A 23583-nucleotide genomic window follows, 5' to 3' on the forward strand; every position below is an offset into this window, starting at 1 on the left:
TTATTCAAAACCAGCCAAGGAGTCCAATTCGCTTTGTTGTGTCTTCAAATACTTCGTAAAGGGTTCCTATTCATCTTTAAAGTCACAGTTATCCTTGTCCTGTAGCTTGTATGTCAGTTTTGCCAGTTCTGCATAATCCATCAATTTTTCTTGCCATGATTCTTTAGTTGGGGTTTAACCAAGCACGTACATAGATCAGCACAGGAAGACAGACCTGGAACCATTTTGGATTCCCAAACTGACCAAATGTTTTCTCTGCAAGGTCAAAGGAAAATGGAAAAGCCTCCCCATTGTCTTTTCCTTCACAAATCCTGTCTTAAGGGTATGTCTGTGTTTGAATAGGGTGTGAGCCTGTGACCTGGCCCAGGAACTAAGTATTTATCATTACAAAAGACTGGCCAGGCTCCCCAGGCAATCCAATCAAGTAACCTGCCAGACAGGAGATAAACAGGAGAAAAACAACATTCAAATTTCTGTTTAGACCGCCTTTTCTGTGATGTATGTATGATGTTTCTGGGGGTGGTCTTGATCTACAGGGTGGCAATTTCAAAAGTCCATATGGGCGCCATTGTTCTGGATTCCTCCTCCCTCCTGCATGTGGTGAGTGAGGACCCTGTTGCAAAGGTCAATAAAGATCAGGCTTACAAGCTGCTTTGCTTCTCAATATTCTTTGGTTGGCCTCTGTTATTTTCTCCTACCGATAGGGAACCTATGTAAGGACTCTATATAGGCTCTTGGATACCCCATAAGGGAAAATGGCATTTTTTGTTTATAACAGTAGCACAGTACAACACTGGGGGAAGAATAACCCTGGATAATGTCTCTTGGTACAGAAACATGTGGGTATATAGCAATATCATTAAAAAATACTGTTGCAAAAGTCGGGTGGCAAGAGCCTGTGCGGTTCCAGGAAAATCACCTGGGGACTGTGCTCTTTTGGAGATCTGAGACACGGTGGAGACTCGTAGCTTTAAGAAATGTGGTTCATTCACCTATTTACGCCTTCAGTCTGCATGGAGGGAGTCCAGATCCTAGAACACGGTCATTTCTTTCCCCCCCCTTTCCAATAAATTTTTATTATTTTCTTTACACATACAATTGTAATACACATAAATCACATTATTACCTTAGCTCTGCCGCGCTTATGACTTCCCTCCACCCCTTCAGCGAGCATCCTATGTTTTCTTATATCGCGTATTCTATTTATTTAACTTATATCTGCCATACATTGTAAGAGTTATAAGAGGAATTTACTCAAACTTTCTTGATACTTCTGTTCATCCTGGTCTCAAATTCTTCCCATCAATCTGGCTAGTTATGCGTAGCTCATCATCTTCACCTGCCATTCTGCAATGGTAGGTATTTCTTGTGTTTTCCTATTCTGGGCCAGCATATTTCTTGCTGCAGCTGTGCCATACATAAAAAATCTTTGGTCCATCTTTTTAATTTCTTTCCCCATCAACCCCAACAGAAAGGCTTCAGGTTTTTTGGGGGAAGTATATTTAAATTTTTTCTTGAGTTCATTATAGATTAATTCCCAAAAATTCTTCACTTTACCACAGGAGAACATGGTCATTTCAAACGGAGGTTGTTCCCTACAGCAGTGCAGTTCCCTCCAGTCTTAGGGCATCTCTCCTCATTCTGCAGTTCCTCAAAACAGCCTCCTTTTTTCGCTTGCATTCTAATGCTCAGTTCTGTGGGTGCTTCGAAGTACTAATGGTTAATTCGCAGGGAAACCAAAATGCTTGTTTACAAAGCTATTGAACTACCAACCTTACTGTATGCTTGTGAAACATGGTCCACTTATAAACTCTTATCTCCAACTCCTTATCAGGTTTCATCAACAGTGTCTCCAGAAAAATTTATGCATCACTTGGGAAGACAGGCGAACTAATGCAGTGTACTGGAAGAAGCAAAGATCTTTAGTTCTCTTAGAATGGCAATGGCACATGGTAAGTTGTGGGTGAACATATCAGAAGACACAGCGATTCTTCAAACAGCTCTTGTTTATTCACAGGCCAGAACAGAACATAACAGAACTGAAGGATTCAGCCAGCCTGCTTATATAGAGCTCCAGTACAACGCAACTGTAACAGCTTTCTGTAATTATCCAATCACTGAACGTCACTTTCAATCCATTATTTGCATATGTGGACCTGAGTGAAATCTATATACAGTATCCCCCTGCTGGCCCAGGGGGAGAACTTCAGTACATAACACCACCCATCTAAGAGGCGTTGGAACTGAGCTCCGGCTGAAAAAAAGGCCCTATGGAGGCCCGATAAAGTGATCAGGTGAACCTGTGCTCCAACATCACGAAAGGAATGGGTATTTTGGCTGTTCACAATATAATGAATGTCTGTCATGTTCCTCCTTAGTCATCATGGTGTATACATGCGTGATACAGGGCCGTGCCTCTCCTCCTGAAAGGTTATTTGGGAAGTCTCAGAGAGTGTTTGATCCTGGTTACACGGCTCCCTGTCCGTATGGTCCTTTGCATTCCCTTGTGCAGGGCTGTCTAGTAAACAATGTCAGGAAAGGGGAGTTTGACTCCTGCCTCGAGCGACCCAAGGTGATGTTTGTGTGATCTGTCTCAAATCCATCATTTTTCATTAATCTAGGTTATGCTACTCCACATGGTCCTCACTGGCAACATGGCGTCATGACAGCTAACGTCTTTTTTGTGTGCACTTGTGCTCCTGATGGTATCAGGAAAGTTCTGCACAATCCCTCTTCCAACACTGCTCATGCCTGGAGAAGTTTCAGGGAAGAAATTCTGCTCCATTTCCAGTCACTGACTGCACATCCTGTAACTTACTTCTGACATCCTGCAACTTTTTATGCCACAAATATTTGGGGGGTGGGTAAGTTGCTGTTATGGTGCTGGAGGAGACTCCCGAAAGTCCCATGGACTGCAAGAAGATCAAACCTATCCATTCTTAAGGAAATCAGCCCTGAGTGCTCACTGGAAGGACAGATCCTGAAGCTGAGGCTCCAATACTTTGGCCGCCTCATGAGAAGAGAAGACTCCCTGGAAAAGACCCTGATGTTGGGAAAGATGGAGGGCACAAGGAGAAGGGGACGACAGAGGACGAGATGGTTGGATAGTGTTCTCGAAGCTACCACCATGAGTTTGACCAAACTGCAGGAGGCAGTGGAAGACAGGAGTGCCTGGCGTGCTCTGATCCATGGGGTCACTAAGAGTCGGACATGACTAAACGACTAAACAACAACAACAAAGTTGCTGTTCCGCTTTTGTTGTGCTACAGGTCAGGTGTGCCCTTCCAGACAGCAATAATGTGCTAACATTGGGGAAGCGTAGCAGAACAGCTGACAAAGCGGAATGAGGTGGGGATGGTCCGGCATAAATCCATAATGAATGCACTATTAATGTGTCAATTACATATCCCTGCCAAAAAAAAAACAACCCACCAGTCTGGAGGGGTCCGGAGGGCAACCTCCATGAATTTACCTCAAATAATTTACCTCAGATAACTAGATGCTGAGAGTAAGGAAAAGGGGATGGTTGTCTTCCAGCAAAACATGCTTGGCCGCTGCTAAATATATCTGGGCAGATCCTTGCTTTTTCTAGCAACCTCTGATCCGGAAGGCATGTCAAGATTATTTACTCCTGCCCTCTGCCCTATTAATCTGCTTGTTTATTTTCTGCATTTATTCTGCCAACCCTTAATGAGTCTTCTCTAGGCGGCCCGCCAAGCAAAACCACAAAAATACACAAAAGGTTCAATATAATACGACGACGAGTATAACAATTTATTTTTTTAAAAAACGAACCCATGTTTAAATCCTGTTCTGTTGCAGAATCACTGCTTGGCCACTGCGAGGGCTGTAGTGGTCCCAACAGGTTGGATGCAGAAGTGTCAAAGCTCGTTTGAAACATATACAGTCTGTGCATATTACCGTATTTTTCCGTGTATAAGACAAGGCTTTTTGCTTTAAAAAATAGGCAAAAATTGGGTGTCATCTTATACAGGGATAGTGAATGTAGAGGGGGGACATGCCATTAATGGCAGCAGCAAGCAAGAGATTGGCAGCAGCGATTGGGCGGGTGATTTGTGGCTGCGGCAAGGCCTGCTGGCGATTGGCTGTGGCAATTGGGCAGGCAATTGGTGGCTGCGGCGAGGCGGGCAGGCAATTGGCGGCTGCAGCAAGTGGGCAGGTGGGCTGGTGGTGGTGGTGAGCGGGCAGACAATTGGTGGCTGCAGTGAGGTGTGCAATTGGCAGTGGCTGTGGCAAGCGATCAGCAGTGGCGGGCAGGCGGATGAGCGATTGGCGGAAGTGACCTCGTCTTATACATGGGGGCGTCTTATACGCGGGGGGGGGGGAATGGGTATCTGCTCTTTTGAGGACATATGGTGTTGACAGTACAGTGGTACCTCGGGTTACATACGCTTCAGGTTACACTCCGCTAACCCAGAAATAGTGCTTCAGGTTAAGAACTTTGCTGCAGGATGAGAAGAGAAATCGTGCTCCGGCGGCGTGGCAGCAGCAGGAGGCCCCATTAGCTAAAGTGGTGCTTCAGGTTAAGAACTGTTTCAGGTTAAGTACGGACCTCCGGAATGAATTAAGTACTTAACCCGAGGTACCACTGTATAGGATAAGTACATTACAAAGCTACGAAGTTATACCGTGTCAGTCCACTGGTCCGTCAAGCACAGTATTGTCTATTTACACTGACTAGCATAGAATCATAGAATCATAGAGTTGGAAGAGACCACAAGGGCCATCGAGTCCAACCCCCTGCCAAGCAGGAAACACCATCAGAGCACTCCTGACATATGGTTGTCAAGCCTCTGCTTAAAGACCTCCAAAGAAGGAGACTCCACCACACTCCTTGGCAGCAAATTCCACTGTCGAACAGCTCTTACTTTCAGGAAGTTCTTCCTAATGTTTAGGTGGAATCTTCTTTCTTGTAGTTTGGAACCATTGCTCCGTGTCCGCTTCTCTGGAGCAGCAGAAAACAACCTTTCTCCCTCCTCTGTGTGACATCCTTTTATATAGCAGTGACTCTCCAACGCTTCAGACATGCGTCTTTTCCTGTCCTCCTACTTGAAGATGCTGCGAATCTTTTGCATAAAAAGCATACTCTCTGGCTCTGAGCCTCAGCCTTTCTGCAAACTTGTCAGCTTTCTGAAAACCCAGAATTAGATTTTAACATCGCTCTATTCTTCCTGAAAGTTCTGGGGTATGTGTCACCCTCAAGGAATGCCTTGACATTAGCCATCAACCTGATCTTTTATTTCAACAAATATTTCCATCCAAACCTGCAGTTGCAAAGGAGCTGAGACCTCAACAAGAGCTTCTCTTTCACCAATGAGCTCATAGATGAGCCTTAGCAAGTTTGGGATTAGGAGGAATGAGTTTTGGATCAAAAGAGGCAGGATTGCATGAGATCCCTCCCTCTGGGGGATGTAGAAATTAAAAAAATATGTATAAATAAATCTGTACATTAACTTCTATGCTAGTTAACTGTGTGGTAAGTAAACATTAACTTCTTAAACCATTAGAGCAGGGTTGAGGAACCTGTAGCATTCCTGATGTGACGGGACTTCAACCCCCAATGGCTCGCCTCTCCCAAAAGATATGGGGGAATGTGATGCTAACACCCGATAACAAGATGGAGGTCTACCAGGCTTGTGTGTTGAGCACGCTGCTTTATGGAAGTGAGTCGTGGGCAATTTACAACTGTCAAGAGTGATGCCTCAATGCCTTTCACATGCATTGCATCAGGAAGATTTGGGGTATCACCTGGCAGGACAGAGTCTCAAACGAAGATGTCCTCTCCGAAGCCCACAATCCCAGCATGTCTGCACTTCTGTCTCAGCGACGTCTATGCTGGCTTGGTCCCATCCACAGAATGGAAGATGGCAGGATCCCAAAGGATGTGCTCTATAGGGAGCTGGCTTCAGGCACCAGTCCTGTTGGCTGACCAACTCTACGTGACAAACACGTCTGCAAATATGTCAGGAAGGTTGGCAACATCAACCCCGCAGTGTGGGAATTCCTCACTGATGACCGCAGTGCCTGGAGTCAGAAAGTCAGGTTGTGTATTCATAGTAGTGGCCAGAGGAGGGATGACCTGCTGGGAGGAGCACAGAGATAAGAAATGCCATGGTGCATCTGCAGTAGCAAAACTGGACACCTTCATCTGCTCCAGCTGAAACAAAACATGTCTGTCCCGTATTGGTCTCTACAGCCTCAGCAGTTGCTGCAACCTTCCAGCAGTTGGACTTCATCCTCAAAGGTGCACTCCTCCATTGTCTCCTGAAATAGACGGCTGTTGACCATGATGGGTGGGGCTGATGGGCATTGGAGTCCAAGTGCTGGGCCCAGGGGTAATGGAGCAACGCAGTCCAGGTCTGGTCCCGAATCCAAGGGTTCCATGAGGAGTCAGTCTGACAGGGCCAAGGCAGGAAACCAGGCACAGGGTCTCAGACAGGTTCTGACAAACAGCAATGTGGCTCCCACAACCTGGGGCGGGGTCCGACAGCCTTTTATCTTTGTTGGGGTAATGGCTGGTCCTGATCCCCTAGTGACTCACCTCCCTGTCTCGCCTGAAAGCGAGCACTCCTCCTGCGAGTACTCAGGTCTCTCCTTCTCTCAGACCGTGGTCTTTGCAGTTCGGGAGATGTTGGTGGGTTACTAGACCCAGGTGCCACCTCAGCCTCTCCTGACCCAACTGGTAGTGGAGCAGCTGTAAGTGATTGCCTAGTTGAAGGCAACAAGGTGATCCCCGCATCTGGAGCCAGGGCGGGCTGAGGCCCCTGACTCGGCCCAGCTGGTGCTTGTTGCAGGGGAACCTGTGCAGACTGGGGCTCTTCAGAATCAGGCCACAGACCATGTTCAGATGCCGCCTGAGGCAAAGGATCCGGTGCGGACAGAGTCCTCTGGTTCCGAGTCCGAGCCAGTGTCCCAGGCCATCACAATATGCAGGACCACAGATGCCTTAAGGTAAAGGGTAAAGGGACCCATGACCTTAGGTCCATTCGTGACCGACTCTGGGGTTGTGGCACTCATCTCGCTTTATTGGCCAAGGGAGCCGGTGTACAGCTTCCAGGTCATGTAGCCAGCATGACTAAGCCACTTCTGTCGAACCAGAGCAGCGCACGGAAACGCCGTTTACCTTCCCACCAGAGCGGTACCTATTTATCTACTTGCACTTTGACGTGCTTTCGAACTGCTAGGTTGGCAGGAGCAGGGACCGAGCAACAGAAGCTCACCCCGTTGTGGGGATTCGAACTGCTGACCTTCCGATTGGCAAGTCCTAGGCTCTGTGGTTTTACCCACAGCACCACCCGTGTATTAAAGGAACACGGAAACATGGTTAGATTCTGTGGCAACAAGTTTCCCAGTGGTGAGAGCCAACTAACGGGGCCGTGCCCACCCAAATCCCAGCTGGAAACAGTAGGCGCCCATTGGCACCCCAGCCCCCCAAGCGAGGCAAAAGCCAGTGAATCGTTGGGTGTCTCATGTTTCCCTGCTGCTCGGCTCCGACACGTAGACCCCCTCCAGCAGGCAAGCTCATATGCGAGACTGGAGTTGGTTGGTCGGCTGCCCCTCTCTCGCTCTCCCACAAACAGGCCTCTGGTCATCTGCTTGCCCGCAGAGCCTGTGTGGCACGGAAAGCAGTCTGTCAGGCCTTGTTAGGCATCAACCGTCTTGTGGAACGGAAAGAAATCAGGCAGGCTGATGGATTTCCAGGGCTGCTGGTGAATGGCAGAGATGTGGGCAGGGTGGGAGAGCGAGAAAATTAAGAGAAAGCCAGAGAGGGAGAGGTTTCTCTCTTGCTCTCTCATTTTGACAATGTGCAGCCGCGAGTGACAGAAAAGGGGAGATGCAGAGGCGGCTGGGGGGTTGCCAGGCCACATCAAGGCCTGTCCTCCTGTCTGCCGTTGTCACTGGGTGGCTATTCCTGGACCCTATCTCTTCCAGAACCATGCGGGGTGTCAAAACCCTTTGCTCTCTGCTTCCCCCGGATTTTACCGCAGAAGAAAATGGGGGAAGATTGGTTGGCGGGACTCGGAAGAGGTGACTGTCTGCCGTCCGCTGTTCTGCATAAAGTATTGTTATGGGGTTTGGGTGTGGCAGGGCCAGTCTAGATGATATCCTTGGATCCCTTCCAGGCTTGTGATCCTATATCCACTCGGGGTTAGAGAGAAGGAGCCATGTCTTGCTCTGCGATGGACTTTGTAGCTTCCCTGGAAGCCTAAAGGGGAAGTGAGATCTGTTGGGAGTGACAATGTTGTGAGTCCCACCATCCTGTGCTCAGGTCGTATATATTTGTAAGTGAAGCCATTTATCCTAAAGACCCTGCAGTCTCTGCCAGGGCTGGCCCAAGACATTTTGGCACCCGAGGCCTGCCAGGGAAGAAGAAGTGAGTGAAGATTGACATCAGGAACTAGGGGAGGATAAAGATCTACATTAGGAACTTCATTTCCAGTTTGCCAAGAGGCCGCTGTGGAGGTCTGACCTCCAAGAAGAGTGCAATAGCTGTAGTTGCCACCTCAATAAATGCATTTCTTGGAAGCTGGATCTGCTACCCTGCCACTGTGGCAGTTGCCTCACCTTGCCTTATGGGTGGGCCGGCCCTGTTCTCCACTGACCTTCATTCCAAGGAAACCAAGCCCGGCTTAGCACAGGAACCCCTGGAGTCTCTCACCACATGGAAATTGCAGACCCTCCAAGTGTCCCTATTTTCCAGGGACAGTCCCGGATTTACACAAGCCGTCCTGGTTTCTGATTTGATTCTGGAATGTCCTGCTTTTCCTTAGGACGTCCTTATTTTCATTGCAGAAATGTTGGAGGCTATGAAATTGGGGTTTAGCATAACCCAAACTCCCACAGAGGCACAGTTAACAGGGAGCTTTTCTTTCCTTGCAAGCGAAATAATATTCCAGAAATATTCAAAGTTTTGAGCTACACAGAACTCTCCATCACGTAGAATGCAGGAAGTCGGAGACTGTCGGCCCCAGAAAGGGCAAAAATGCTTCAAACTGCAAGTATAAATAGACATGCCAAGTCCAACTGTCTCCAAGGCTTCATATCAGGACCAGCTGCCTCAGCAGTAAGAATACAGCCAACATCTGTTAAGACTAAGCTCCTGCTAAGACGTACTATACACTTCAGGAACACCGGTGATTTATATTACAGCACTTTGTTCTTTTTGACAACTTGGAGGCAAAAATATTAGAGGCACGAGGAGCGATTTGCAGGCCGTGCCTCGTGCGTATGCTTTGCAATGGAAACGGATTTTAAAGAATAAAACAAACCTACGAGGGGAATTATACCATCTGATTCATGTTGGCAGCGCAATATTTCCCTGGCTACTCTCGTGCATATGTTATGGAATTATTGTCAGATAAAATTCAATTTTAGCAAAAGTTATTAAAATATAACTAGAGGCTTATAGCCCATGATTCTGGCTGGTTGCTTCGAAAAGCAAAAGGTGAACTTTCAGCCTTCTTTACCATTTTGGCTCCTGGCCATGCATGTTTCAATGGATACAGCAACATGAGCGGGTGAGCAACACCAATTCCACAATAAACTCCTATCTGGAAACATCCTCTGTTCTCATATTCCTTCCCCTCTCTGATTCCTCTTTCTCCTTCCTGCCATTTCCTTTCCGTGGTTCTACTTCCCTAGCCCGCTCTAGAACAAAAGCTCCTCAGCCAATAGCAGCCAGGTAGCTTTCTCACTGCCTCATCCTTCTGTGACATCAAGGCCAATTACTCCATTAGTAAATCCATACCACCAGGTCACTTTTGTCTGAACTTATTGCTTTATTTGTGTAATTCTAGGTGGGTTTCCAGTTACTTGAGGACTCACTAGCATATTTGTCTTCCTAAAAGTTTTTGATTGTCTAAAAATGACATACTATACATGTCCATTCAGAAGTAAACCCGTTGAGTCTAGTGGGGCATAATCTCTGATAAGTACTGTATCTCAGATGGGTACTGTATAGGTAAAGGTGAAGGACCCCTGGACAGTTAAGTCCAGTCAAAGGCAACTATGGGGTTGTGGTGCTCATCTCGCTTTCAGGCCGAGGGAGCCGGTGTTTGTTCACAGACAGCTTTCCAGGTCATGTGGCCAGCAGGACTAAACCGCTTCTGGTGCAACGGGACACCGTGACTGAAACCAGAGTGCATGGAAACACTGCTTACCTTCCCGCTGCAGCAGTACCTATTTATCTACTTGCACAGGTGTGCTTTCGAACTGCTAGATTGGCAGGAGCTGGGACAGAGTAATGAGAGCTCACTTTGTCCCATGGATTCGAACCACCGACCTTCTGATTGGCAAGCCCAAGAGCCTCAGTGGTTTAGACCACAGCACCACCCACATTCCCACTGTATAGGACTGCATCCTAACTCAATTATTTTATGTCTCTACAAAGTCTACTCAACCACAGATATTTTTGTACCATGGGATTCTAGGCTAAATTGCTGATGGAACATTAGTGATTATTATTTAAAGTAGATGTGTCTTTATCTCCAGTTGCAGTTTTTAATTCTGAGTTTTCAATTGTCGTAACCTGCCTTGGGACCTGTTAGTAAAGGGTGGGTAATAATAATAACGATCAGAATGGAGCTCAAGAACCAGCAAATGTTTTTTTGGTTTGTTTTTTTTAAACACAATTTCTTCCCGTATCTTTTCTGTGCTCTGAATTAGTCACCTTCCCCTGAAATGCAATTTTCTTTGCAGATGAAGAATTAAAGGTACCCATACGGTGTCTGTGAGTTTTCGCCTGTGGGGCAAATTAGCAACCCCATGGAGGATAACTTAGATCAGGAAAATGATGCAAAAAGAGAGGGTCAAAAGACCTTCTGATGGCATCCACACAATGGTCACTCACCCCGATGATCCTAAGAGCTATCATTTACTCCCACAGAACTCCAGTTCCCAGCAGGGTTTGAAAACTACAGTTCCTCGCCGTCGCTGCTTTGCTTCCTCCTGTTTTTGCATGTCTGGAATGTGCCCAGGAACTCTGATAGTGCCTCTTGTTTGCCTAGGCAGAAGATAAACTAGGGTTTGTGTGTGTAGAAACCTACTAGGCAAAGGTGACATTTGCTCCACCCGACACTGGCATGTGGGCTTCAGAAAGTTGCTCAGAAAAGAATATGGCCCACAGGCGAAAAATGTGCCCCAACTCTGCTAACGGAGTGCTTTTATTTTCTATACAAAGAGGGGTTTGGACTGGTTGTCTGCCCTACCAAGAATAGATCCCACCCACGCTTGGTGGATCGAAGACACTCGCTGTGGCCCTGCCAACTCTATTAGCGCTAAATTGTGCGTGTGTGAGAGAGTAAGCGAGCGAGAGGGAGAGAGATGAGAAACCCACTCGCTGTGGCACCCGCTTCCTTCGCTAATCAGCCCTTATGCCATCCGAGGCAAAAGTGAGTGGCGCAGGGAGCCGTCGGTGACAGAGGCAGGCGGATGCGGAGGAGGAAAGGAGAAAAACTCGGCGTGCTTTTCCATGAGGGCTCCATCGCAGGCAGACGGTGTCAATTTGACAGGCCTCAGCGCTTTGTAAGCGCCACAGAGAGAAAAGGAGTGGACACACAAGGCGAAGCTCCAGCCAGGAGGTGTCCACACAATTGTTGGTCATGCACAAGGGGGAAGAGGGCAGAGAGATTGCTTCCCATTCTCGGGAATGCGGCTGCATATGCACCTTGCATTTAAAGCACTCCCCCAAAGAATCCTGGGAAATGTAGTTTAAGGCAGACCCCCCTCAAGTGTCCCTGTTTAAAGGTAAAGGGACCCCTGACCATTAGGTCCAGTTGTGGCTGACTCTGGGGTTGCGGCGCTCATCTCGCTTTATTGACTGAGGGAGCCGGCGTACAGCTTCCGGGTCATGTGGCCAGCATGACTAAGCTGCTTCAGGTGAACCAGGGCAGTGCACGGAAACACCGCTTACCTTCCCGCTGGAGTGGTACCTATTTATCTACTTGCACTTTGACATGCTTTCGAACTGTTAGGTTGGCAGGAGCAGGGACCAAGCAACAGGAGCTCACCCCATTGCAGGGATTCGAACTGCCAACCTTCTGATTGGCAAGTCCTAGGCTCTGTAGTTTAACCCACAGCGCCACCCGCGTCCCTGTTTAGGGAAGCTTTTAATATTTGATGAATTATTGTTTTTTAATATTTTGTTGGAAGCCACCCAGAGGGGAAACCCAACCAGATGGGTGGGGTATAAATAAACTGTTGTTGTTGTTGTTGTTGTTGTTGTTGTTGTTGTTGTTGTTGTTGTTGTTTTCGTTTTCCAGGGACAGTCCCGGATTTAGGGACTGTCCCTAGGACTCTCTCTCTCTACTTTAAATGCATGGTGTCAGCACAACTTGTATTTAACCCCAGGCACAGCAAGAATCATTCCCAGAATATGTTTACATTGGAACCTGTGAAGTAATTACATAAAAGAAGGGAATTCTGAACATAGCCTGTCCTGTGCTTTCTACACCCCACACCCACAACAATTCTTAAACCTCACACTGCTGGAACATTGAAAGGTTTCTATGAAACTTATTGGCCAAAGGTTGAAATGGAAAATTTCTGTGAAATATGTGAACGCCTCCCTTTCCTTGTAGTTTCCCTGAGCCTTCTGCATCTTCCTCGTTCCTCAGCCTCCTGGGCACTTATTTCTGCTATTCTTCTCAATGCCACAGCTCCTAGACTACAATTCCCATCTGCCCCAAGCCCAGCATCTGCACCGTTTGCTGATATTATATTGCTAACACTTCTCACTTGTTGGAATGTTTGTGAACATTCTGCAGCATCAGAGCAGATGGCTAAGCGGTAGCAATGATTTCATTCTCAGAACGAGGTGGGGAGAGGGTAATTGTTTCCTTGCCCTTTAAACTTTCTGAACCTGGGCCAAGATATGCTTTCTTCCTTGCACATACCCTCATTTCTCTCTCAAACAACCCCAGGATCCAGCTTCATTCAGAGGTTAAAACTGCAGAAAATCTGGCTGGATAAAAGCCAGGAATTAATTGACAGCTTCTCATCAAATTTTTCCAGCTGATGTTGCAATTTTTGCTGCAGTGCTTTTCGTCCTGCCATCCCTGCTAACAAGTCCTACTTTAAAAATGCACTTATCTCTTTCTCGCTCACACACGACTTCATTCCACTGAAGACCAAAGAGTAAAATAAAGAATGGATATGCATTCCTAGGCATCTTCCACACCTGGGGATTTACTTTGGAATAGCCATGCTTTGGTCACTCACTTTTTACACACACAGCCCTGTCATGTATCCTCTGCTCAGCTTCCACTTTTTTTTAGAGCTTAGAAAATATGATTTTTACAATTCAGTGGAACAGCTGGGCAAGTTCTCTTGGTACAGAGGTATGGCTATTTCATCCGATTAAATGGCTTTAGCCATTTTCTAGATTCTGCTTTCACCATTTGCTTCTCTGTGGTCTGCCTCTTCTCTCCTGGAGAATGGGACACAGGTGGCGCTGTGGTCTAAACCACTGAGCCTCTTGGGCTTGCTGATCGGAAGGTCGCCGGTTTGAATCCATATGACGGGGTGAGCTCCCGTTGCTCTGTCCCAGCTCCTGCCAACCTAGCAGTTGAAAAGCACACCAGTGTAAGTAGATAAATAGATACCACTGTGGCGGAAAGGTAAACAGCGTTTCCATGTGCTCTGGTTTCTGTCACGGTGCTCTGTTGCACTAGAAGCAGTTTAGTCATGCTGGCCACATGACCTGGAAAGCTGTCTGTGGACAAACCTCAACCTGAAAGCAAAATGAGCGCCGCAACCCCATAGTCGCCTTTGACTGGACTTAACCATCCAGGGGTCCTTTACCTTTGTCGCAGGAAACCCCCCCCCAATCATTCAGTTTGTACAAACTTCACACACACACACACACACACACTTACACAACATACGCTACACTTCTGTTATAAATTCATAGAAAATCAACCATACATCGGATCTGCACTGTTCCACTTTTATTTTACTCCATGAAGGAAGGACTACAAAATGGGAAAGGTTTGATACAGGCCAGCCATAATCCCTTGAGCATACCAGCACATACACAGGAGGCCCTGCCCAGTTGCTATGCCAACCCTGATGGTCCTAGACAGAAGACCATCAAGATCACAAAGAACTTGCATATGGGAGTGGATTCAATACAGACTGGAACAAAGGACAATGGTCAGCTCTTCCCTCTGGGGGCAGGAAACTGCAAGCTCCCCTTTGTCACCTGGAAAGTACTCATGGGGAGGGGGGGAAGGAGGGACCAGCCAGGTGACAGGACACTCAGGTTACCACCACAACTCCTCCCTCAACCCCTCTTTTTTGTGATGTAGTCTTACGGGTTTAGTGGGGGATTAGTAACTAATAAAAGTTGGGGTCGTCTTTTGTTCTGGGCTTCCATTTTGCTTCATCTTGCTGCAGGTGGGAGTCCTGTCACGACAGTATTCAATAAAGGCCAAGCCTACAGGCTGCTGTTTCGCTCCAAGTTATCCTGGTCGGTGTCTTTGTTTTTGTCCAAGGGAGCCCTCGGATTTTCCGTTAACACCTTTTCCCTTTTCCCTCCTGGAATTATTTCAAACCTTCGCTTTCCAACAAACCTTGCCTTAAATCTGTTTCACCTCACCCCCCATTGCAGCAGGGGAAGGGGGGAAGGGGGGGGAACCCACCAACACCATTATCCCAAAGAAAACCTTCCTCCCCAAAATATTTGGGGTTGGGTCAAGAGGGACTGCCCACTTAGCTGCAAAGTGCTCTTAAGTGTGGAGATAAGATTTGCTATTCCATTCCCGGCTCAAGGCACAGCAACCATGATTGCGTGCTGCTAAATCACCCATGTCTGAAAGCACCCCTGAGCATATGGTGTCATGTGTGAAACTTGTTCTGAATGACAGCAGAGCGCAGGATAGAGGCAATCTCCCTGCCCACCCAGTTCGCAGAGAGGTTGGCTCGCACTCCAGGCTTGATCTGAATAAAATTGTGTTCATTAGCAGTGCTGGCAATGGGCTCCGGGCAACCAAATCAGAGAGTTGAGCTTGCTTGAGTGTATTTGCAGAATCAGGGTGTGGCTCTGGCTCAAGAGACTTAGGTTCAAGGCTTTGGTAGGGCTGCCGATGCAATATATGAGATAATAATAAAATAAATGTGGTTCTCGGACAAGGCCTATCAACAGAGCCCAGGGCAGACACATACCCTCCAACGTTTCTCTGATGGAAATAAAGGTAAAGGTAAAGGTACCCCTGCCCGTTCGGGCCAGTCTTGCCAGACTCTAGGGTTGTGCGCTCATCTCACTCTATAGGCCAGGAGCCAGCGCTGTCCGCAGACACTTCTGGGTCACGTGGCCAGTGTGACAAGCTGCATCTGGCGAGCCAGCGCAGCACACAGAAACGCCGTTTACCTTCCCGCCGGTAAGCGGTCCCTATTTATCTACTTGCACCCGGAGGTGCTTTCGAACTGCTAGGTTGGCAGGCGCTGGGACCGAATAACGGGAGCACACCCCGCAACGGGGATTCGAACCGCCGACCTGACGATCGGCAAGTCCTAGGTGCTGAGGCTTTAACCCACAGCGCCACCCGCGTCCCCTGATGGAAATAGGGACGTCCTAAGAAAAAGCGGGACATTCTGGGATCAACTCAGAAACCAGGACAGCTTCTGTAAATATGGAAAATGGAGACACTTGGAGGTTCTGCAGATACGGAGCTGGAGACAGGATGAGCCCCAAGTGACTGCAAACCGGCAAGTTTGTGAAGTGAACTGAATGGTCGCCTCACAATTGTGGGGATGCCATTCTCTAGAAAGGCCGAGCCAAACCACCTTCTAGAACACTTGGATGGATTTTCCTGTCTGTGTTGACTTCAGATACCCGGGCACATTCATGTGTGGGACGCGGGTGGCGCTTGCCGATCGCATGGTCGGCGGTTCGAATCCCCGCGGCGGGGTGAGCTCCCATCTTTCGGTCCCAGCTCCTGCCCACCTAGCAGTTCGAAAGCACCCTTAAGTGCAAGTAGATAAATAGGTACCGCTTACTAGCGGGAAGGTAAACGGCGTTTCCGTGTGCTGTGCTGGTGCTGGCTCGCCAGAGCAGCTTCGTCACGCTGGCCACGTGACCCGGAAGTGTCTGCGGACAGCGCTGGCCCCCGGCCTCTTAAGTGAGATGGGCGCACAACCCTAGAGTCAGACACGACTGGCCCGTATGGGCAGGGGTACCTTTACCTTTACTTTTCATGTGTAGATGCGAATTTAAAAATAAGTGCTGTAATTTAAATAGAAATGGAGCCTAGCTCACCTCAGTGTGGGGCGACTGCTTCAGATGCTCAGAGTAGATGGGCACCTTCAAAGTCCCTGATTTCTCTTCTTTTGGTTTTTTATTTTTAAACTGGATTTTGCCTTTTAAATAAAGGGTTGCTCTCTGCGAAGTCAGCCACATGGCTTCCTTATAAGCAGGTGGGGGGAAATAGTAATTTGCATCTAACATGAAATTTTCTGCTTTCCTTATTTACTTCAGTAGTCATTGGAGCCAACACACACTCTTATGAGAGGGTGGACATATGCAAACACAAAGGAATATTATACATGAAAGGTAAAGGTAAAGGGACCCCTGCCCGTTAGGTCCAGTTGCGGATGACTCTGGAGTTGCGGCGCTCATCTCACTTTATTGGCCGAGGGAGCCGGCGTACAGCTTCCGGGTCATGTGGCCAGCATGACTAAGCCACTTCTGGCGAAGCAGAGCAGCGCACGGAAATGCCGTTTACCTTCCCACCGGAGTGGTACCTATTTATCTACTTGCACTTTGACGTGCTTTCGAAATGCTAGGTTGGCAGGAGCTGGGACCGAGCAACGGGAGCTCACCCTGTCACAGGGATTCGAACCACCGACCTTCTGATCAGCAAACCCTAGGCTCTGTGATTTGGAGCACTGTGCCACCTGCGTTATGCAAACACAAAGGAAATATTATACATTACGAGCTGTTCATTGATTTTTAAAAAAATCCATTTAATGGTGTGTCTTTGATGTACGGCCAGTATGTCTAACGCTTGTTAACGCCTGGAGGTTGCTGTAATCCCGATAGTTTCCCCCCTGCTCTTGCGCCTTGCAGCAGTGGAATGACAGGTGGAAATCCAACAGATGCAGTTCCCCACTGTATTTATCACGGTGGCTTCCTTGGTGCTTCCTGAAGCATCTACTCTTTTCCAGGTTCTCCATCGTCGCACCCCTGAATCTCTGTGCAAGCCGAGGCCTCGACCTCCTACCCAGAATCCTCTGCTCCTGTCCTCTCTCACTTTGCCATCCCCAAAGAGTTCTTGAAACCTTGTGTCCAAACACAGCTGGTCCGGTCCCCACTCGGGGAGAGTGGCTGGCAGCTGTGAACAACGCCTGACAGATGGCAAAAGGCAGCCTGTCCGGTCAGTTTAAAATCGGACAGTTGCTCCTGTCAGATGAATTGCTGCCCATTCCCTCGGCCATGTCAGCCAATGTGACTTCACCTCAGAGGAGACTATTTGCAGTCTCTTCCTTTCCCAACAATGCTCTTTTTCCTTTTCCTTTTAGTATATTCGCAGAGGTGTTTCTGAGGGAGCAATAAAATGGAAGGTCTGCAGCCCAAAATATGGCTGGTTTGTTTAAATCGGGGTTGGGGAATCTGTGACCCTCCAAACGGACTCCACCCAACATCAGTCCCAGCTAGCATTGGCATGGTCAGGCAGGATGGGAAGATGGGAACTGCAGTCCTGTAAACTGTAGGGAGGGCCACAGGTCCTCCGCCTGTGATTTAAATCAATTTGAAATTCAGAAAATCCCTGTTTTGAGGTATTTGCCTCCTCTCACCAGCTTGAAACCTCCTATGCTCTGCTCCTGCCCCTAGTCAAGAAGGTTTTCACAGGAACATACCGTATTTTTTGCTCTATAAGACTCACTTTTTCCCTCCTAAAAAGTAAGGGGAAATGTGTGTGCGTCTTATGGAGCAAATGCAGGCTGCACAGCTATCCCAGAAGCCAGAACAGCAAGAGGGATCGCTGCTTTCACTGCACAGTGATCCCTCTTGCTGTTCTGGCTTCTGAGATTCAGATTTCCCCCCCCCCCTTGTTTTCCTCCTCCAAAAACTAGGTGCGTCTTGTGGTCTGGTGCGTCTTATAGAGTGAAAAATACGGTAGATTTGCACACCTGCAGTTCTGCACGAGTCCAGTCAAGAGAAATTCAGATTTAGTTTCTGCTGTGGTACAACCACTGGACCCCATCATCAGAGACTGGGAATCTGTGGCCCTCCAGACAGGGTCGGACTTTGGTAATATGGCGTCCTAGGTAAGGGCTGAATTTGGCGCCCCCTCTAAATATTTCTTATTTTCACAATAGTTCTTGTTGGTACAGTTGCTTTTTAGTGGATCTTCTCAGTAGGGAATGATGATGATGATTTTGTGCCCTCCTCAGCTTGGAGCCCTGTGTAGGGGAACAGTCTGCATGGCACAAATTCAGCGCTGCTCCAGGTGTTGTGGGACTCCAACTCCCATCCGTCTCAGTCAGCACGGACAATGGTCAGAACTGTTGGGAGCGGGAGTCTAGCATCATCTCGGAAGCCACAGCTTCCCCACCTCTGAAATACAGTGAAGAAATGTCCTCCTTTCTTGTCAAGATGGAGGCCATCAGTTATGAGCTGCACTTGGAAGGGACCTGAAAACAACATTGCTCCTTTCTGCCCCCTAATAATAATAATAATAATAATAATACCCCACCCATCTGGCTGGTAAGGGGTTCTATGCCCTTTATTCAACAGGCAGAAGAAGTCTTGCCCATTTCCAAGCTGACTGGACAATCCTTTTTTCTATGTCCTTACAAAATCCTATAAAAAGCCATTTAAGCGAATAGCTATCAACTATCCTGCACCGTTGAGTTCCACAGGTTATTTATATATTTCTGGGTATGAACAGTTGGTCTCGTCTTCAGTTTCTGTCTACCAAATTGTCAATGGCAGACGACGAGTTCTTCGTCTTCTTGTTCTTTAATAATGAAAATGGAATAAATTCATTTCCCTCCCCCCTCCTCACTCTGTGATTTATATATTACCGTCGGGAAGGTTAACATTGGTTCCTTCTCCATAAGCAATTTCGCCTGGAATTACTTGACTCACTTTTTGTGGAGGAGCCCAATGACACTGTCCAGGGGTACACCTGCTCTAATCATTGCTTCCCTCTCGCTCTTTTATTCTTTTTAATAGTAAAACGGCACTCTCCGCGATAAAAGAAAATAAAAAAATAATAATAAGAGGAGGCCAGCAATTAGAATCCACTCCCCTAGGCAGTGGAAACTGGCTAATTGCTGGATAATGAATGGGCAATTCATCAGTAATGCTGGGACAGGAAGCAATTAGACAAGGCAGAAGCAGCAGGGAGAAAGGCTCCAATTAATGTTGCAGGAGATCTTTGCTGATCCAAACTGCAGAGTAACGTTTGCAAGAAGGATCTTGACCACTGGGATGACCGGCATTGCTGGATCATAATCAAATTATTTCGTGCCTGTTAGACCCACTCTTTCAATATTGCATCCAATGGATTGCAGAAATGCAATGCCTACAGCTAGAAAGGTGTGCCATGTGGTCTGTCCTGTGACCCTAAGCTAGCTTGCTGCCCTATGTGAGAGAATGTATGTCACAGCAGGGAATGCAGGCCACAACACAGAGTTCATTTTGTGCGACTCGCTATGCTTTCCATGTATACTGGTTTTATACTCATGCCACTGAATTATAGTTCCTTGAGCTGAAGGAACGCCTTTTAACCAAGCTCAGTCAGTAGTGAAATTCAGACATATGCATGTCATCACTTTTGCCTCTCTTCTGGTACTAATCTGCATGTGTTTCCTCACCTCACTCATTTCCTTGTCACAGAATTGCAGGGTTGTTGTTTTCTGTGTTGCTTCCAGGCCATTGCCATTTTGCAGATGGGATTCAACAACGAGGGCAGGTTGCACAACTGGACCGGATTTGTCTAGCTCAACAAATACACACACACACAAAATAGGACTTTCGAGGGTAGGGAAAATGATGGTAAAATACGCAAGAAAGTGCGATACAACATTTGCTTGATATGACACTGTATATTTCCCTCACAAATTTTGGGCCGACAAATCAGGATGAATAAACAACCTTTGAGTGATGAAGCAGTGAATGTCATGTGTCCTACTCTGTGTCTCTCAGGTGCTGTGGAGCATGTTTCCTATCCCGTCACCAGTTGGTGTGAAAGGCAACTTTCAATCTACAGGCCCTACCGTTAGGTAGAGATACCTGAGCATAGCTGTCAACCGTCCCTTATTTGGTGGGAAAGTCCCTTATCCCAGCGCTGTTTCCCGCTGCTGTTCCTTATTGATGATGTCCCTTAAATTTCCCGGGTTTCAAAGAAAGCAGCTCCTCTCCTTCCATCCCTGCCGGCCAGGGAGGAGGGAGGCTCCAACTGCGTTGCTTACCCAATAAGTGTGGGATGTAAACACAGGAGCAGCCAGTGACAACATTCCTAGAGTGTACATGTTAGAACATGGGGAGGGATGTCTGTCCAGCAAGCAGGTAAACTTCCTGGGGACGGACTTCCTCCGCATGTGACCAGAGGTGGGTGTGGCCTCACCTGTGCAGGTAAATGATAAAAGCACAGGGCAGGCAGCCATCTCTCTCTCTTGCCTCTCTCTGCCATCTTCCTTCCATGAGGAAACATCTAAGGATGCTCTCTTGGCTCCCAGCCAAGAGAGGAGATAAGGGCTATCTTGCTACAAGATAGATTTCTAAGTGTATGTAACCTTTTTAAGCCTGCCTACCTTCTGGGATCATATTGTGAACAGAACGTGAGTAAACTCTTTTATACTTTTATAAAGACTGTGTCGTGTCTTGTATTTTAAGAGGGAACAAAGGGGAAATTACCAGAGTAATTATTATAGAGGTTCTAGCGAACCTGTGCACACGTTACCGTTGCGTACTTAAAGGGGAATGTCTATAAACTCTGCTGATATTTTGGGAACTTGTTAGTACAAGTTGGATAAGGATATAATTAGTCAATATATCCTCTCCTGCACCCCAGAACATTCCCACAAAGGGTTATTGGGCCCAGTATTGCATATTTCTGCGTATTTTTGAAGGATTGTATTGGATTGTGATTTTGAGTTGAGTAGTATTTTTCTGAGTTAACTTCCTGGTAAGCACATGGTCCTTTGTTCCATTGTGCTGTGGGGATTAAGCAACCCCCCCTTACCTCAGAGTTCACAGTGACCCAAGGCAGTGAAGAACTGTTTTGAATTTTGAGATTTTTGAGATTTTGATTTTAAAATTTTGAGAAATTTTGAAATTTTTGAAGAATTTTCAAATTTTTGGATTTTAAGATGGCTAGAGCAGCTTTTGATAGTGATGCAAAGCTAGGAATGCCTGTGCTGAATGAACACAATTTCATGCACTGGAAGCAGCGCTTGATAGCATGTTTAGATTATAAGCACATTTTGGAAGCTTTAAAGCCTCAGCCTACGGGATCGTCTGAGGAGGATTTAGCCAAGATAAGTGCTTGGAAACGCATGAACAGTGAAGCTAGACACATAATTTTGAGTGGACTTCGTGATGAGCAGCTATCATTAATAAATAGTACAGATGATGCATGTCAAATCTTAAGAGATATTGAGCGCGTGTATGGAGAATCTAGCATAAACTGCTTCAGAAACTTGGTGTGTAAATTAACCAGAGTGAGGATGAATTCAAAAGAGGAATTCACAGAGCACATCAACAAGTTTACTGAGATTATTCAAAGAATTGATTTGACTCCCAAAGCTTTTGATGAAGATACAAAGATAGCATTTTTGTTATCATCACTTGGACCACGCTTTAGCGCATTTGTAAGTTTGATGGATCATAGACAAGGTCTGACTTTTAAAGACTTGATTGGTTATTTAGAAGAAGAATGCAGAGATAGAGCTGAATCTCCAGTGAGAAATGCTAGAAGCAAGGACAGCAGTTATGCATCTAGGCAATGTACAAAGTCCAAAGAGATGCCTAAGAAAGTGATTTGTTTCAATTGTAACAAAGAAGGACACATTGCAAAGAATTGCAGGGCTCCTAAAGCAAAGAAACCCCACCCCTTTCAGCCAAAAGGGGAAAAGAAGGGGAAATGTGAGTGCACATGGCTACTGCAAGAAAGGAATTTAACTGTCCAGAATCGTGGGAATAGACGTAATAAATGGATTTTAGATTCAGGTGCCAGTTCTCATTTTTCATATAAAAAGGACTATTTTAATGAGATAAATGATGAAGAAGGATCTGAAATTGAGATTGCAGATGGCAACATTGTTAAAGCAAAAGGTGCAGGTTCCATGAGTCTGAAATGCAATATAAACAATGAATGCATTGAGAACACAATCTCTAGAGTTTTGTATGTTCCAGAGCTGAGCTGCAATTTAATCAGCGTGTCCACATTGGACAAGAAAGGTTTCCAGATCACATTTGGAAATGGAGAATGTAAAGTGACTAGAAATGGCAAAGTGTTTGCTCAAGCAAAGCTAATCAATGGTGTATATGAGATTGATCTTTCAGAGAACCAGTCTGCAAAGGTGGCACATTCCAGCCAGAAGGATGAAGCAGATCTGGACCTGTGGCACAGAAGGCTTGGACATAGAGACACCAACGTCATTCTGGATCTACAGAAAAGAGATCTTGTAAGAGGTTTGCAGGTAAAGCAGAGCAACAAAGCTCCAGCAAAGTGCATAAGCTGTATTACTGAGAAGGCTGTAAAACCTTCATTTCCACGTTGTGCAGAACAAAGAAGCAACAAAGTGCTTGACATAGTGCACACTGACATATGTGGACCCATGAATGTTCCCTCACTGGGAAAGAATAGATATATTTTAATATTTCTGGATGACTTTTCAAGATTTTGTGTTGTATATTTCCTCAAAGAGAAGAGTGAGACAGTGGACAAGCTCCAGGAATACATTGCCATGGTCAAGAATAAATTCCAAAGAGCTCCAGCTGTGCTAATGAGCGACAATGGAGGTGAGTACTGCTCAAATGGAATGCAGGCTCTCCTGGCCAAGGAAGGAATTGCACACGTAACCACAATTCCTTACACACCACAGCAGAATGCCATAGCTGAGAGAAAGTTTAGGTCCATTATGGACATGACAAGGTGCATGCTAAAGGATGCATGTTTGCCACAGAAGCTGTGGGCCGAAGGAGTGTACACGTAGGTCTATTTGCAGAATAGACTGCCAACCAAAGGTGCAGAGCGCACACCATTTGAACTTTGGCATGGGAAAGCTCCCAATCTGTCGCACATACGTGTATTTGGAAGTCCGTGTTACTTCCACGTGCCCAAGGAACACAGACACAAGCTTGACTCCAGGGCAAAAGCAGGTATCCTTGTGGGATATGCCTCTGGAGGCAAAGGATACAGAATTATGAACTTACAAACTGGTAAGACAAATGCATACCATGCAGTTTATTTTGATGAATATGGAAAAGTAGACACTAAGAACACTGTTGTGGACTCTTCCGATGAGTCAAAAAAGGACTCAAGAGTTTGTATATTTCCCTTTTGAGACCCCACAAAGTAATAATCTGCCTTCAAGTGTTACAGCGCCCCC

This window comes from Podarcis gaigeae (assembly GCF_964106915.1).
Source record: "Podarcis gaigeae genome assembly, chromosome: 13".
NCBI classification, from domain to species: domain Eukaryota; kingdom Metazoa; phylum Chordata; class Lepidosauria; order Squamata; family Lacertidae; genus Podarcis; species Podarcis gaigeae.